The sequence below is a fragment of the Sceloporus occidentalis genome, unplaced genomic scaffold (genome assembly GCF_023333645.1).
Source record: "Sceloporus occidentalis isolate IW3139 unplaced genomic scaffold, rSceOcc1.0.p SCAF_1, whole genome shotgun sequence".
NCBI lineage: Eukaryota > Metazoa > Chordata > Lepidosauria > Squamata > Phrynosomatidae > Sceloporus > Sceloporus occidentalis.
Genome location: NW_028316981.1, coordinates 221,195,227 through 221,212,726, shown reverse-complemented (window position 1 = coordinate 221,212,726; position 17,500 = coordinate 221,195,227). Strand labels below are relative to the sequence as shown.

The following is a 17,500-nucleotide window of genomic DNA, read 5'->3' as shown; positions in this document are numbered from 1 at the left end:
ATTTTGCGGACTCAGAAAACGGAGGAGCCGGCTGCCTTCAGTTCGGAACCCAGCCGTGAATACGCATTGGCCAAAGCGTATTCACGTTATATCGCATTGGTCAATGCGTATTCAGAGCTTACAGGTGTGGAACTCCAATGCTATATAACGCGAATACGCATTGGCCAATGCGAACTGACGCTCAAAAAGCCACCGTGTGGTAAGGTCCTTGGACTCTTGGGTTAAAAGACATGCTCCCTTTCAAGGACATGCCCTACATTTCAAGCTTCTGTCCAAGATGAATTGCAAAATGTCCTCCATTTTCAGCATCACTAAGAAGAGTTCTACAAGTCGCTTGCAAGCCAACAAGGCATTTAAACAAATATAAGTTCATCAGAAAAAAATGGTTAAGTATATAATAAAATATAATGTGTATCCTCTACCTGTAAATAAACCACCTGAAAACAAATTTATATTTGAATTTGTAGGTTTTATTTGATTATGTCCTACATTTTTATGAAATGTCCTACATTTTGCAGTGACCTCCTTTGTGATTATAATATCTGGTTATCCTGGTTGGAAAAGTTACTGACATCACCCAGAATTTCCTTGCCAACATAGGAATCAGAGGTATACTTGCAAAAAGTAATTTATGATTATATGGGGAAGTGTGGCTTAGTCCAAACAACCTGAATCTGTGTCTGAAGACAGAGCAACCACGCACCTTGCAATCCGCACAGGATGGCTTGAGCCACCCACGCTGCAAGAGACAGCTTTGATGTTCCTTAGGCAGGGTGAGGTAAGATTATCATCTTGTGGCATATCACATGGGGCCTTGCTGAGCACCGGGAAGGAAATCGTTCAGACAGAGGTGGTGAAGACAGGAACTGAGTGAGAAGAAGCACAGCAGGAAACCAAGGTGGATGCTTCTCTCTGTCAGGGTGGAGGGAGAAACTGGTTTTTGAGAAGGCAGCCTCGTGGGCTGAGCAGTGAAGAGGTAAGAGCAGAGACCATTGTGCATGTGTACCTGTTGATTTATGGCAATCCCATGAATTTCATAGGGTTTTCTTAGGTGAGAAATCTTCAGAAGTGGTTTGGCAAGGTCCTTCCTTGGATATATAGCCTACAGCACCTGGTGTTTGTTGGTGGTCCCCCATCCAAATACTGACTAGAGTTGACCTTGATTAACTTCCAAAATCAGACGGGATCTGGTGCCTTCAGAACATTTAGGAAGAAAGACAATTGGGAGAGGGGAGATCTTTCTGGATCCCTTAGTGGCAGCACATGTGCCTACTGACTGGGCAGATACATGGGAGACTGGGAGAAAAGGTTGGCAGGCCAAAGGTCCAGTGAGAAGAGGAATAGCACCAGGGAAAGGTGGACTCAGGTAGGGCTAGGATGACTCAACTCAGTATTTCAACTTGTTGTTGTTGTTGTTGTTGTGTTGACCCCAACTCATGGCAATGCTGTGGATGAGACATCCCCAAGATCCCTGTCCTCCACTGCTCTGCTTAGGTTCTGCAAATTCATGTCCATGCCCTCTCTGATTGATTCCATTCATCTGGCCTGTGGTCTTTTTCTCTTTATATTACCCTCCACCTTTCCTAGCATTATTGCCGTCTCTAATGAGTTGTGCCTTATCATGATGTGGCCAAAGTATGACAGCCATCAGTTTAATCATCTTGGCTTCCAAGGAGATAGCATCTAGTCTCAGTCAATGAGAGAGCCAGTGTGGTGTAGTGATTTGAATACTGGACTACAACTCTGGAGACCACAGTTTAAATTCCTATGCAACCATAGAAACTGATAGAGTTGCTTTAGGGTTGCCATAAGTTGGAAATGACTTGACGGCACACAATTATAACTCAGTAACTGACACACATGGAGGTGTTCGAAACAAGTGAGTTATCCTATCTCGTCTTGTTTGAAATAATCTCCATGAATGACTCATAGAATCAGAATCATAGAGTTGGAAGAGATCACAAGGGCCATCCAGTCCAACCCCCTGCCATGCAGGAACTCTCAATCAAAGCATCCCCGACAGGTGGCCATCCAGCCTTTATTTAAAGACATCCAAGGAAGAAGACTATTTTAGTGACCTTACTTTGGAAATTCTCCAGTTTCTCCACATCCTTTTTGAATTTTGGTGCCCAGAAATGGACACAGTATTCCAGCTGGGGCCTGAACAAAGCAGAATACAGTGGTACTATTACTTCCCTTGATCTAGACACTATACTTTTATTGATGCAGCCTAAAATCGCATTAGCCTTTTTAGCTGCTGCATCGCACTGTTCTCATGTTCAACTTGTGGTTCACTTGGACTCCTAGATCCCTTTCACATGTAGTTTTTTTCCGCCAGGTGTCACCCATCCTATGTCTGTGCATTTCATTTTTCCGCCCTAAGTGCAGTATTTACATTTCTCCGTGATGAATTTCATTTTGTTAGCTATTGTTTATCACCCTTTGGGTTTGACAGTCAATCAATTACAAATCCATATAACAGTTACTTTGTTTAGCGCACGCCAGTAAGGAAGTGAACTCAGGTGATCTCAAGGAGACATCTGGAAGGTAGCTTTGGGAAGCAGATGATTCTGAAACTAGACTTCACAGAAGAAAGAATCTGCAGAAGGAACACTTTCTGTTTAAAAGGACTGACCCCTTCATGGCCAGAGTTGGACTGGATGGCCCTTGTGGTTTCTTCCAACTCTACGGACTTTATCATATGGGGAAAATCAGGGGTTTAAAGAGTCAATATTCTGGGAAAGTTGCACAATCACGGTGAGATTTTCATAAGACATCGTGATTAAAGAGGACTTAACCCAGGAATGACCAGGGAACAACCAGCAACAAATCCAGGGAGTGGTGAGGTAGAACGGGGGCATTAGAAGGGCAGTGAGGGAAAAGGGGGGCAGCTGGGGGCCCTTCAATCAAAGGATTGGTGTGCAAGAAAGACAAGGGGAGCCAGTGGTCTTTAGAACCATGGTGGGGATGACTATTACATTGAACTTCTTTTCAGGGTTCCTAGAAAACCACTACACTTCCTTGCTGATCAATTTGTGTGGTTGTGTCTCCTGCTCTTTGCCTGCCCTTGTGAGTTCACTCCCTTACTGGCATCTTTCACAAGTAGTGGCAATTGGGAAGTTCTTTGCCAAGTTCCAGCAAAGCTCACAAAGCTTGAGCGGGGTCCCAAATTTGAAAGATCCTTTTTGCCACCACTTCTTCCCCATCACCATGTGCTCTAACTCTTTGCTCCAGGTTATCCCAAAATGGTGCCTCTTCAAGCCACAGAAGTGATGCCCTGTGCACAAGCCTCACATAGGCTTGGGCACAGGGCATCACTTCCGTGGTTTGGAGCGGCACCATTTAGAGTTAGAGCATATGGTGTTGGGGGGGGGGAGAAGTGGCGGGGAAAAAGAGCTTTCAAATTTAAGATCTTGCTTAAGCTTTCTGAGCTTTGCTGGGACTTGGCTAGCAGGTTGGAGTTGCACTGCTGCTCCTGCTTTCTCACATCAGACAGGCTGAGAGAAGAGGTAGCAGAAGAAACAATCTTTTTTGTGTGTGATAGTGGACACTTCATTCATTCTTTTATTTATTTCATTTATATCCCGCCTTTCTTCCCAGAGGGACCCAAGGCAGCTCACAGATAAAACTTTTAAAATTATTATAAAATTCAAATAATTAAAATGTCTCTATATAAAATCACATGAAATACACAATATAAAATATAATATAAAATCACATAAAATATATTCATGTTAAAAACAGACTAAAAAACCATTTGCTGCATAAAACCACCCTGCTATGCATTATGCTTGAAGCGGTGTGGGGAAGACATGTCTCTGGGGAAGGAGTATCTGTCCCCCATTCTTGGAAAGAGTCCTTTGTCTTGGAGTGGCTCCTGTAGTTAAAACCTCTCCCTTTCTGATCCACACCAGTCTCCAGTCCAGAACATGTGGCCTCTGTAAACCCCCTACACACACAATGGATGTCCAAGCCCTGGTGACCTCCCTGGTGAGGTGTTCTGAGGAGGAGCGGGGTGGCTGAAGCACAGTCCTTCCAGGGCGGCTGTCTCCCTTTCTCGCTCCAGCTCAGGTGGAGCCATTCTCCTTCCCGCCTTGCCGAGAGGCAAGGGGTATGAGTCTTTGAACTGCCACCCCTGGTTGGAGGGAAATGCTTCAGGTGTTCAAAGCCTTGGATGTGATGCACCACCGTTCACCACCCAAGAATGGAGGGGGCGTGTTGGAGTGCTGCCCCTTGCGAGGGAGGTGCCTCAGTCCTTTCCCCATCTTGCCATATGGCCTCCGGAGTTTCCCTACCCGAGGGGGAGTGGGTAAGGCTGACTGTGGTAGCCTCAGATGTGGAGCCCGCGGCGGGGAGAAGGGCCCTCTGGAGTGGTGTGGGGATGGCAGGGAGTCCCATTTGCACTCAGGGTCTTAGTGGCTTGCAAACTGGGTGACCAGAGGTCCTCCCTTTCCAGGGCACAATCCTCCCTTTCAGTTTTCTGTCCAAAAGCATCCTCCATTTTGAAACATGGGCTCATTCCCACTAGTAGGAACGACATGGAATAAGGGCATAATTCAAATACATAGTGGGAACTATGCATCGGTGTCAATTGAATTAATGATCCGTTTTCAATGCGAATCACAAACCAATTTAAACCGATTTAATAACAAGTGGGAATGAGCAACAGAAACACACACGTCTGCCATCAGCGAGGAAGTCAGGAGAGGAAATAACACTTGTCTGGATACCCAGACTCTCCTCATCATGGAGCATAACACTTGAGCCATCCCTTTGCAGAAACTGGCACTCCACAAGGATTCGCCAGGTGCAAAGAGAGGCAGTAAGACAGGTTTTGTGGGTCTCGGGGCAGATCTAGGAGCAAGACTCACTGTGCCTCACCCAGGGATTTTTGGAGCGAGGCCATGGTCCGTGAAGTTTCAAAGAAGAGCGCTTGATGAAGAGTCAGGAGGGCTCCACTCCTTGGCTCTGCAGCGTTGAGTGTGCATGTTACAAAAATCAGCAGCTGTACAGTGCAAATTATTTAATCACAGGAAATGCCTGGGTATGTGAGTAGAAGCACAGGATACAATTTGAATTGTCTATATATTTTCTCTTTCTGCTGTTAAATCAAGACACAGGAGCTTTAGTGGTGTGTGTTTTTCTACGGACTTTATCACACAGGTTTTTTTGCAGCTCTGATCGGACGCAACTGCAGGTCCAAGTGATGCGAGTTCACATGATAACATGATGTATTATCACACGTGATTGCTTTCTACGGGAAGCTGTTGTGTAGCGCTTCTGCAGTGAATCCAAAGTGACTCCTCATTTTGGTGAATTCACAGAAGTTGCTTCCAAGCTCACTTCGATTTCACTCTGAATTGGTCTGGTGTGGAATGCAACTTTGCTTCCACCATGGTACACTCCCCCAAACCTCCAAGGTCTCACATTTCCCATGATGCTGCGCTGCAATTTTGCCCCATTTGCTTCCAGTGCTCGGAAGGGTACATTTAGATGTAGATGACAGGGATGAAGGGAATGAAACAGGAGGCTGGAGGGAGAGATGGGAGCAAAGGAGCAGACCACCGGAGGCTATGGCGGAGGCTCCAACTCCCAGAATTCCATAGCCTTGAGCCAAAGACCCCACAACAAATTCCAACTCCTAGAATTCCACAGCCTCGAGCCAAGGACCCCACAACAAACTCCAGCTCCAATAATAATAATAATAATAATAATATTAAAATAATAATAATTTATTTTAAAATAATAATAATAATAATAATAATAATGTTATTAGTTTGCTGAGGCACCAGAGCTCTCTGGAAGAGAAGGCTCAATTCCCAGAATTCCATAGCATTGAGCCAGGACAGTTAAAGTGGGGTCAAACCAGATTATTTCCCAGTGCAGGTGCAACCTCCTTCAAATCCAAAGGATTTACTTCCAAGTAGACCTGCAGCTTCTATACTGATTATTTTGCAGTGAAAGACATTAATTATTATTATTATTAAGAAAATATTATTATTATGATTATTATTCTTAATAAAAATTTCTTTCACTGCAAAATAATAATAATAATAATAATAATAATAATAATAATAATGCCGGTGATACATTTGGATGAAGCAGAGGGCATGTAGGGATAGGTAACATTCCCTATTATTCACGTGAGGTTAGCATTCATGTGAAACTGGAAAGGGATGGAGGGAATGAAATGAAGGGTAGATTTAGATGTAGATGACAAGGTTGGGGGAATGAAACAGGAGGCTGGAGGGAGAGATGGGATCAAAGGAAGGGGCCATGGGAGGCTGGGGGGAGCTATGACAGGAACAATTCACATGAGAGTTGCATTCATGTGAAAGTGGAACTAGGAAGTGGCCCCCTTCTTCACCCCGGAAGCATAAAATGTCTCGATGCGTTCAGACCCCCACTGAACATGTGCAAGGGTTCCAATTCAAATCATTGAATCCGCAAGGTATGTACTGGTTTGGTAATTCAAAGTGCTCTCACTCCGTTTTGACTCAGGAATCACCACAATTAAGTTCTTCATGTGTGATAGTTCATCACGTGAATTGCCTTGGATTCGAAGTGACCCTGCTTCACACTCGCAATGGAAGTGCTTCCAATTGGGGCTCCTGTTTCACGTGTGATAAGGCTCTACGTTAGTCAGAGAGAGATGGAGCTGGCACAGTTGCATCTTTTGGGGACCAGAGCCATTGCTCCTTGAACTGACAGGCCGTGGTTGAGTTGCTGTCCTTCTGCACCCACCTACCCCTAGGAAAGAAGCACTTCTTTGTGGAGCAGCCATTCTTTTGAGTCCTGATGGTGAGGAGGGAGAAGACTGCTTCTTTCCATTGCCTGGAAGGCCGATCACACTTTTGTTTCCTTCTTTTGTTTTATGGGAGAAATTCTGCTGTTGGATGAGCTTGGAAAAGTTACTTTTCTGGATTGTAACTTCCCAAAGCTACCATATGGCATGACTACATTGACCAGTGGCAGTGTTGGGTACTGGCTGGGGGTTTCTGGGAGCTGTTGGTTACAAAATTTAATTTTTCCAAAAGCTGACTCTTGGGCTGCATCCAGGTTGACACAATTTTAATTGGCATGTCTCAATACTATGGAATCCTGGAAACTGCAGGTTTGTGAGATGTTTAGCCTTCTTTGCCAGAGAGCTCTACAATTCCCTGGATTCCATAGCACTGAACCATGGCACTTAAAGTAGTGTCAAACTGGATTATTTTTGCAGTGTGGATGCAATCTTGATCAAATAGTCAAAACAGGGAAAGTGTGAAACAATAATTTGGGATGGTTCGACTGTGGAGTTGAGAAAAATGTATCTGCTGGACATGTTGAATTCCTTAACCTGTTTTTCTGAAATGCTCCCTCTTATTCTTTTGGTTGGCAGATGGAAGCTCCCTGGAAGCCTCAGAGGACAGAAGACCCATCCTTGCTGATGTCCTATCGGTGGCAGACCATTCTACAGAATGGGGAGAAGGGTCCAGTAATGGATCCTCCTAATGTGATAGCAGACAACAGGCGTAGGGGCAGGCTGCAGAAATGGAAGTGGACACAAAGCCAGCCGGAGACTGGATATCCTCAGCCCAGCACTGAAAAGTCACCCACAGCATTTTCCCAAGAGAACAGAGCTGTGACTAAGAGATCTGTCTTTCAGAGGGCTTTCTCTGCTCCTACCAAGGTGTCCAAGGGCCATGAGGGAAGCAGTAAACTGAGCCTAAAGAAGTATCTACGCTCTATGTCCCACCGAAAGAACCAAGAAGGTACCCCCAGATCAGAAAAGGACACCAGGGAAGCAACCAAAGGTAGGACAACTCTGCATCACAAGTATGGGCTGGATCCGGTAGCCATGTTGTTTTGGAAAGAACAAGCCAGGAGGAGACACCCATGTGGAGGTGTAGTGGTACAGGTACAGTGTTTGTTCAAGGCTGAGGGTTACTCAGAAACAAACCCCACCCTTTAAGTAGTGAAAATCTCCCTTTAACAAACTGATCAAAATATTTCCAGGGGTAGCCATGTTGGCAATATTTACAAAGTATAGTATCATCCAAAATCCACCAAACAGGGAAGCCTTTATTGCATCAAACAAAATGTGCATTATATATGTCACAAGCTTTCAAAGCTCCACTGTCTTCATCAGGCAAGGGTGGTTAAAATGATGCAGGAAAAGGAAAGAAAGAAAGAAAGAAAGAAAGAAAGAAAGAAAGAAAGAAAGATGATGTTAGTTCATAACCCTGCATTTGGTCAAGGTGTTGTGGCTGTTGACCTCACTTCAGATGTTATGAAAGTGTATTCATACAGGTGGGCCCTTCCTCCTTCTGGCCATGTGGGTACTGGGAGATTCAGTCCAGGAAATAAATTTTAAATTCCATTAGCAAGACAAATAGTTATTAAAAAAAAGTTATTGCCTTTATAAATGCCAATATATGCAAATTCACATTAAAATGTGATGTACAGTGCTACCTCGGGTTACGAATTTAATTCGTTCCGCGGCGCCGTTTGTAACCCGATAAATTTCGCAACCCGAAAAAGGCGCTGGAAAGCCGCTAGCCGCCGCTAGCGCTAGCCGCGGTTTGAATTTCGCGCCGAAATGCGCCGAAAGGAATTTCGTAACCCGAAAATCCTTTCGTTACCCGGAACAGTTTTTTTAAATTCAACTTTTTCGTACCCCGGAAATTTCGTAACGCAAGCATTTCGTATCCCGGGGTACCACTGTATTATCTCATGTGATTGCTTTCTATGTGGGGTCATTCCAAGGCTGATCCACAGTCAATCCGAAGTGACTACTGATTTTTGTGAATTTGGTAACAAGTGAATTCACAAAAATTGTTTCCAAGCTCCTTCGATTTCAATCTGAATTGGTCTGGTGTGGAATACAACTTTGCTTCCGTCCTGGTACACCCTCCCCCCCCAAAACCTCCAAGGTACCACATTTCCCATGATGCTGCGCTGCAATTTTGCCCCATTTGCTTCCGCTGCTCCTTCAAGAATGGAGGGCACGTTTGGAAGTAAGTGACAGGGATGAAGGGAATAAAACCGGAGGCTGGGGAGAGAGATGGGAGCAACAGAGGGGGCCATCAAAGGCTGGGGGGAGCAACAAACTCCAACTCCCAGAATTCCATAGTCTCAAGACAAGGACCCCACAACAAACTCCAACTCCCAGAATTCCATAGCACAGCCAGGACAGTTAAAGTGGAGTCAAACTGGATTATTTCTCCAGTGCGGATGCAACCTAAGAGAAGGCAAGTGTTACAAAGGGAAGTAGAGTGGATTGGATTCAGGGAGGTGGTACTTTAGGGAGCATGGAGAATAGTTATAATAATTATAATAAAAAACAAAAAATGTTTTTAAAATAATAATAATAATTTATTTTAATAATAATAATAATAATAATAATAATAATAATAATAATAATAATAATTTGTTAGTTTGCTGAGACACCAGAGCTCTCTGGCAGAGAAGGCTCAATATCTCACAACACTACAGTTCCCAGAATTCCATAGCACTGAGCCAGGACAGTTAAAGTGGAGTCAAACCGGATTATTTTCCCAGTGCAGATGCAATCTAAGAGAAGGCAACTGTTACAAAGGGAAGGAGAGTGGACTGGATTCAGGGAGATGGTACTTTAGGGAGCATGGAGAATAAGGGAAACCAGATCATTTCTGCACTCCTCCAAAATGGGTCTCCTTGAGATCCAAAGGATTTACTTCCAAGTAAACCTGCATCTTCTATACTGATTATTTTGCAGTGAAAGATTTATTATTATTATTATTATTGAATTATTATTATTATTATTGAATTATTATTATTATTATTAAAAATTTTCTTTCACTGCAAAATAATCATAGAATCATTGAATTGTTGGAAGAGACCACAAGGGTCATCCAGTCCAACCCCCTGCCATGCAGGAACTCTCAAAGCATACCCGGCAGATGGCCATCCAGACTCTGTTTAAAGACCTTTAAGGAAGAAGATTCCACTGCACTCCGACAGAGTGTGTTCCACTGTTGAACAGCCCTTACTGTCAGGAAATTCATCCTAATGTTGAGGTGAAATCTCTTTTCCTGGAGCTTGTATCCATTGTTCCGGGTCCTGTTCTCTGGAGCAGCAGGAAACAAGCTTGTTCCCTCCTCAGTATGACAGCCCTTCAAATATTTAAACAGGGCTATCATATCAATAATAATAATGTGACACATTCGGATGAAGCAGATGGCATATAGGGATAGGTGACATTCACGTGAGGCTAGCAAACTGAGGCTAGCAAAATGGAACCAGGAAGTGACCCGCTTCTTCACCTCGGATGAGTTCAGAGCCCCACTGAGCATGCGCAAGGGTCCCAATTCGAATAGTTGAATCCGCTGCTCCGCATGGTATGTACTGGTATGATAATTTAATGTGTACTCGCTCCGCTTTGACTCAGGAATCACCACAATTTCATTCTTCATGTGTGATACTTCATCACGTGAATTGCCTTGGATTCAAATTAACTCTGCTTCCCCTTCACTTCGAATTGGCTCTGGGTTGGAGTTCCAATCTCACGTGTGATAAAGAAATGCTCTTCTTCTCCTGATTTCTGAGAATAATCAGCCTTTGATGTTTTAACCAGAGTTTAGAAACTATTGGGCAAGCAGTTCTCTTTAAAGCTGAAGTGAAAAAGGAAGTGATATGGAGATGAGCTAAAGTCTAGGAAGGAATACGTTCTCTGCCCTCTTTTTGCCAACTATGGCGCTCACTAGACGGGCCCTATGGGGCGCCGTCGTGACGTGCGAGGGGCGGCGCTTTCAGACACCCCTTGCCCCTCGCACGTAACGAGGGCGTCAAAATGGCGGCACCCTGTACATACGGGTGCCTCTATTTTGACATGATGGATGCCTAGCACCCGCACGTCTCGACAGCTTGTGAAGTTGCAAGTGCGCCATTGGCGCCTTGCGGCATCACAACCACGCTTTTTGCGGCTTCTTTTTCTTGCCGCCACCAAGCCACATGGTATATCCGCTGTGGCTTGCCGGCAGCACAAATGGCACCGCCACCAGACCGTCCTTTAAGGACGGTTTGTAGTGCACCCAAGCAACTTTTCACTATATGCAAAAGAGGTTTGTGTCCATTAGAGAGGCTGGAGGAACAAGTGCTGCTCAAGACCAGCTAAGCCAATGTACTGGGATCTAAATAGATGCAGCTTCTCTACTGGTTAAACTGAACTTAATGTAAACCAGTTCAGTCCTACTGGCATGTTGCTGAAGTTGGGGCTTTACCTAATGCTTTTTGGTTTTATGGAACATGGTTTTTCATTTGAGCCAGCCCTTGCACTGTGAATGAAAAGATATTTGGTCCCATCTGTGTACTACTAAACTAATATTATTTGGACAAACTCTTATGTTCCTGGGTGCATGTGCACTGTAGAAATAATGCAATTTGACACCATTTTAAATGATGCAGCTCCATCCTTTGGAATGTTAGGATTTGTAGTTGCCAAAGAGCTCTGGTGCCTCACAAAACTACAAATCACAGGATTCTGTAGGAATGAGCCATGGCAGCTAAAGTGGTGTCAAACAGCATTACAGTGGGCCCTTGATATTTGCTGGGGTTTGGTTCCAAGACCTCTCATGGATACCAAAATTCATGGATACTCAAGTCTGATTATATACAATGTTATAGTAAAATGGTGTCCCTTATATAAAATGGCAAAGTCAAGGTTTGCTTTTTGGAATACACACACAAACACACACACACATATTGAATATATTGTGCCCTTGGTAACTGCTGGGGTTTGGTTTCAGGACCCCTTGTGGATACCAAAATCTATGAATGCTCAAGTCTCATCAAATACAATGGCACAGAAATGTTGTCCCTTATATAAAATGACAAAATCAAGGGCGGGTTACAAACCGCCACTTGGGATGTCCTCAGGACGTCCCAGTTTAAAAAAGGGGCGTCTCTTCCAGATGCCCCTATTTCTGTTATGGACTCTGTCCGTAACAAATGACGGCGGCCGTTCCACACAGCCGCCGCCATCTTGACGTAACGGACGCTCTGCGTCCACATGTCGCGCGGCGCTAACGACGTCGCGAGTGTGCCATTGGCGCCTCGTGGCGTCATTAGCGCGCCGCCAGAAGAAGCTCCATTTTGGAGCTTCTTTTTTGCTCCGTAAGGGAGCCGCGCGGTTTGGCTGCGGCGGCTCCCTCGCGAAGCAAACAGCAGCGCCGGGAGACCGCCTTAAAGCGGCAGTTTGTAACGCCTCAAGGTTTGCTTGTGTGTGTGTGTGTGTGTGTGTGTGAGAGAGAGAGAGAGAGAGAGAGAGAATGAATATCTATCTGTCGTCTGTCTGTCTATCTATCTATCTATGAATCTATAATAATATTTTCAAACCATGGACAGTTGGATCTGTGGATAAGGAATACTTGGATATGGAGGGCTGACTGTATTTCGAGAGTGTAGAGGCACCCTCTCATAAATGACTGGGAGTTGTCTTCCCAACAGCATCCCCTTTTTTTCTCTGGCCCAACTGGGACAATTAAAATAATCCAGAATGAATCTTTGCTGTTCACATGCATTTTGAATGCACACCATTAATTTTCGGGGGGAGCTGCCAACCCTCCCCCACCTAATCCAGGATAATTGAGATTGGGTGCCCCCCTCCCATTTTTTTCAAAAAAGATTTGCATTGTCGGCAGTGTGAATAACCAATGTGAATAGATCCAAGATAAAACTCTGCATGCCTTGAACGTGTTCTGAATGCATTCGCATCATCGACTCCATCTTTATTCAAGTCCTGGCAGAACTTGCAGAGATGCAGTTCCATGGTGTGAATAACAAACTCGGAACGCGTGAGTGAGATTATTCACATAGTTGTGCTAAAAAACAATGCCTGAATGATCCCCTAGTAGTAATCTGCAGCATGCCTCAGTTTTGTTTCCTGGTTGGAAAGATCTACAACAGAAGATGATGCAGGACTTTTGCTCTGCTGGTGTGGAATGGACAAGCAGAGACACCAACCTCTTCACTTTGCTGAAAGCCCTTTCCAACACAAACTGTCTTAATCCTCCCTCAATTAGCACTTGTTTTCTGTTTGCAGCACACAACCCACACATCTTCTCTCAAAAGCAACACTTTTGTGGAATGTGGTTGTGCAACAGTTGGGTGTCACTGTGTGTGTGTTTGATGCTGTTTATAATGTAGGTAGCGACAAGCTGTGTGACCTCTCCTTTTGCTGTTATCACTTTGGAGTATATCACATAGAGATTTTTCAGCCACTCATTGTATAATACCTATGTGGGTGTCTGGGAATACCTTTTTTCCCATATAAAAAGGGCATAGAGGATACCAAAATCCATAGATGCTCAAGTCCCATTATATTAAATTGTTTAATAAAAGGAACATGCACACAATGTCTTCCATAAATGGCTCTTCCCCATTACATGGTTTTGTCATCAAGGGTCCAGAACCACACTGCAGAAATAATCCAGTTTGACACTGCTTTAACTGCCCTGACTCAAGGCTAGGACATTCTGGGAACTCTAGTTTTGTGAGCCATTTAGCTTTCTCTGTCAGAGAGCTCTGGTGCGACAATAAGCTACAGTTCCCAGCATTCCCTAGCATTGACCCAGGGCAGTTAAAATGGTTTCAAACTGGGTTATTTCTACAGTGTGCTTTGGACCAAGGTTACTAAATTGGTCAGCTTTAGACTCAGGAGGACTGCTCCTGAGTTTCCTCTTGTACCGCTAGCTTGGATCTCACTTGTACTTTTACAAACTATTTTGACACATCACACAGCCAGTGAATTGAACATTCATGCAGCATACATATACTCACATGTGTCTAGAGAAAAAAGGCGGTCTGCCAGTGCCTACTTTCCCACCAGCAGGAAGCCACAGCACACAGTCTCTTAGGCTCTATCCACACTGCAGAAATAGTCTAGTTTAACAATACTAACTGCCATGGCTTAAAGCTATGGAATCCTGGGAACTGCAGTTTGTTGTGGTACCAGATCTTGCTGACAGAGAAGGCTAAATGTCTCTCAAAACTACAGGTCCCAGAATTCCATAGCATTGAGCCATGGCAGTTAAAATGGCATCAAACTAGATCATTTCTGTGCAGCAGACACAGGAGTTTATCACACAGGAGGAATGTCTCTTAATTACGAAGGAAATGAAAGTGGAGCCAGAACGCATTCACCTGAATTCGCTAGTTCAGCGAATTTATGTGAATTCGAATTGCGTTCGAACTGACTTCCCAATAACGTGAAACCCCATGATTGCGTTCGGATTGCCATTGGATCACACCTCCAATTTCCCTTGTCTGATAACGTCCTCAGTGTATGATTCCACTTCTCTTTAACTGCCATGGCTGCATCCTATGGAATCCTGGGATTTGTAGTTTAGGGAGATGCATTAGGAATTCTCACTCAACAAAGATTATTTCTGCAGTGTGGATGCAGACCTAGTTCTGCCTGGGAGCAGAAACTTGCAAACACTCGCCAGACACCAAGTGCATTAACTAGTTTTCCCTTTCTCTCTCTCTTTGATTAAAGCATGTAGCCTGAAATGCAGATATGGTATATAGAAGAACAGATCCTACAGCTATCCAAAGGTACACTCAGACTCCAAAATCTAATTTAAAAACTTCATTTAAGATTAACAGGAAGGGAGGGGGAGAAAAAAGTTGCACAAATCATTTTCTCTCTCTTACATTGACTTCCTAAAGGGAGGTTCCATACTTTACTTGCAGCTTGCAAAGATTACTCAGACAGTTTCTATATTTCTCCCTGGAAGATCAGGTGTGTTTGTGTGGTGGGAATACCTGCCCATCAGGTTTGCCCAGGTTTCCTTGATGGGAATTAATGTGTCAACAAACTACGCAGAAGAAGCAACTGATGTCTTTTTATCCAGAAAGGGGGAAATAAAAAGATGATAAGTGGAGAAGATTCCCTTCTCCTACCGGTAAACAAAACCTATGAAGTATTTTTCAAAGAGATAAGCCAGCATGACATAGTGGTTTGAACATCGCACTAGGACTCTGGAGACAAGGGTTTTAATCCTAGCTTGGCTACATAAACCCACTGGGTGACCTTGGGCAAGTCACATGCTCTCAGCCTCAGGGGAAGCCAATGGCATACCCCCTTTGAAGAAATCTTGCTAGGAAAAGCCCATGAAAATTTGCCTTAGGGTCACAAACAACTTGAAGGCAAACAACAACAAAATTTTCAAAGAGAAGACTGTAAATCTGTTCAAGGGATTATTCAGACAGTGAAAATAATCCAGGAAGAATCTGGGTTGAGTTGTTCACATGTATTTTGAATGCATCTGATTAAGTTGGGGGTGGCTGCCAAAAAACCTTCTTAACCTGGGATAAGCGATGTTGGTCCCCCCCCCCCCCCTGCAAAAAAAAGATTTAGTGTAGTGATGAAATGACTGAGCTGTATGCCAGGAAGTTGAGATATTACATGAGAACCATTATGTGGAAGATGGAGTGAGCCTGCTTTCAGCAGCTGCACCGCATAGGACCTGTGCAAGACAGGAGAATTCTGATTAAACATTTGGTAAAGGTTCCTGTTGAAAGGAGCTATTTGACAGGTAAATAGACTGCTTCAGACAGAAAACACCCGGGGTAGCTGTGTTGGCCATATAGCAAATCCAATACTATCAAAAATACACCAAACAGTGAAACCTTTACTGAGCCAACTAAAATGTTAATCGTAGGCCTATATTTTGCTGTTTCTTTTCTCAGTTCAGATGGTATGGAAGGGTATTACCTGTAGGCTGGCATCTCCTCCTTCTGGCCATTTGGGTACTGGCAGATTCTCAAAGTCCAGGAAATTTAACTTCCATTTGCCACACAAAAAGATACTTCCTTTGCCATCCAGTATGTGCCAGCCTGCAAGAGATACCCCTCCATACCAACTGAACTGAGAACAAAAACAGCAAAATGCAGGTCTAGGACTAACATCTTCCTCTTTTCCCCTCTCTTGTATGTTTTTTTTACACCTCGTTTGATTATGAAGAAGCCAACGGAGCTTCGAAGGTTTGCCAGATGTATTGTACATTTTGGTTGGTCCAATAAAAGTATCACTTTTGGGTGGATTGTTGATGTTATTTGATTTACTCTAGACAGAGTTTATATCGTTACCCCTGAGTGATATATTAAGTGTTGGTTCCTGCACTAGATGGCCCCTGTGATTCTTAGGCGCTTTATAGATGGGGACTTTTGGCCGCCATCGTTACGCACAAGGGGCGGCGCTTCCTGATGCGCCTTGCCCCTCGCATGTAACGAGGGCGTAAAAATGGCAGTGCCCTATACACATGAGCACCGCCATTTTGATGTGACGGACGTCTAGCGTTCATATGTCACGGCGTCTTGGTGACGCCGCAAGTGCGACATTGGCGCCTTGCGGCATCATAATGGTGCTGGAAAAAGAAGCCGCTTTTTGCAGCTTCTTTTTGCTATGTGGAGGAGCCGTGCGGTTTGTCCACTGCGGCTCGCTTGCACAGCAAACAAGGGCAGCGGCACCTTAGGCACTGAAAGAAAAATGTGGGTTACTGCTGAGGCTTCCAGATCCACAGGTTGGATGAGCTGTCCATACAACCGGCACCTGTGATGGGCTGATTATTGTCTGCACACTCCCCAGGCAACGGCCATCCTATGAACGTTAGTGTGATGGTATTGTTGTGCTAATGTGTGCTTGTTCAAAAGGAATGGCACTGGAACCAGATGAACATGAAAGTGAAAATGAAAGTGAGGATATGGAAGTTCTGGGCATGAAGAGGTCAACAACTTGCCTGCCCACTGATGCTCTTCCTTCCATCCCTACACTGATGCACAGTATTCTTCTGAGTTTTTGTTCTGATCCAGAGCAAAGGGGCTCTTTTTTACTCTACCTGAAATATGGATTGGGCCCATGTTCTTCCTGTGTTGACCCCTTGCAACACAGTTCAAGACACCACCTTAGTCAGTGACAGAAATTACATGTGTGTCACACTCACAAAGTATTCACAGTTCCCATAGCCACATAGCCATGAAAGTGAATCCAGCCCAGGCATCAGCTGTGCTCCTCTAGGTTCCCACAGTTGCCTCTCTTTCTTTTGAAAGAAAGTACTCTATGGACCTTACCACACAGGGCACAGAAGTAGTTCGCATTTCAGACACCCAGTTCGCATTGGTCGGTGTGTATTTGCGTTATATCACATTGGTGTTTCACACCTGTGAGCTCAGAATATGTATTGACCAATGCGATGTAACTTGAATATGCTTTGGCCAATGCGTATTCACGGTGGGGTTCCGAACTGAAGGCAGCCGGCTCCTCCGTTTTGCGAGTGCGCAAAATTAGTGGATTCACAGGATCCGTATTGATGGCCAGTGCGAAACCTCTGCTGCTTTGGCTGGTGTGTACATCCAATCCGCTGGTTCTCCTGAAGACCACCGGGTTACAAATTTCCCATGATGCTGCGCTGGAATTTCCCCCATCTCCTTCTGTTGGCCCTTTCCCCTTTCAGGAAAACCGCCGGGGCTGGGGAGC

General features: G+C 44.5%; 1 pseudogene across 1 annotated transcript in view; it reads left to right on the top strand.

The window, feature by feature from the left end:
• The first annotated feature begins 920 nt into the window (after nt 1–920).
• The window catches only part of LOC149323503 (RAS protein activator like-3-like), a 70,311-nt pseudogene continuing 53,731 nt past the window's right edge, over nt 921–17,500 (top strand). The window contains exons 1-2 of the transcript XR_016276121.1: nt 921–976; nt 7,382–7,796. The product of XR_016276121.1 is annotated as an RAS protein activator like-3-like (transcript). The remainder of the gene's footprint in view (nt 977–7,381; nt 7,797–17,500) is intronic.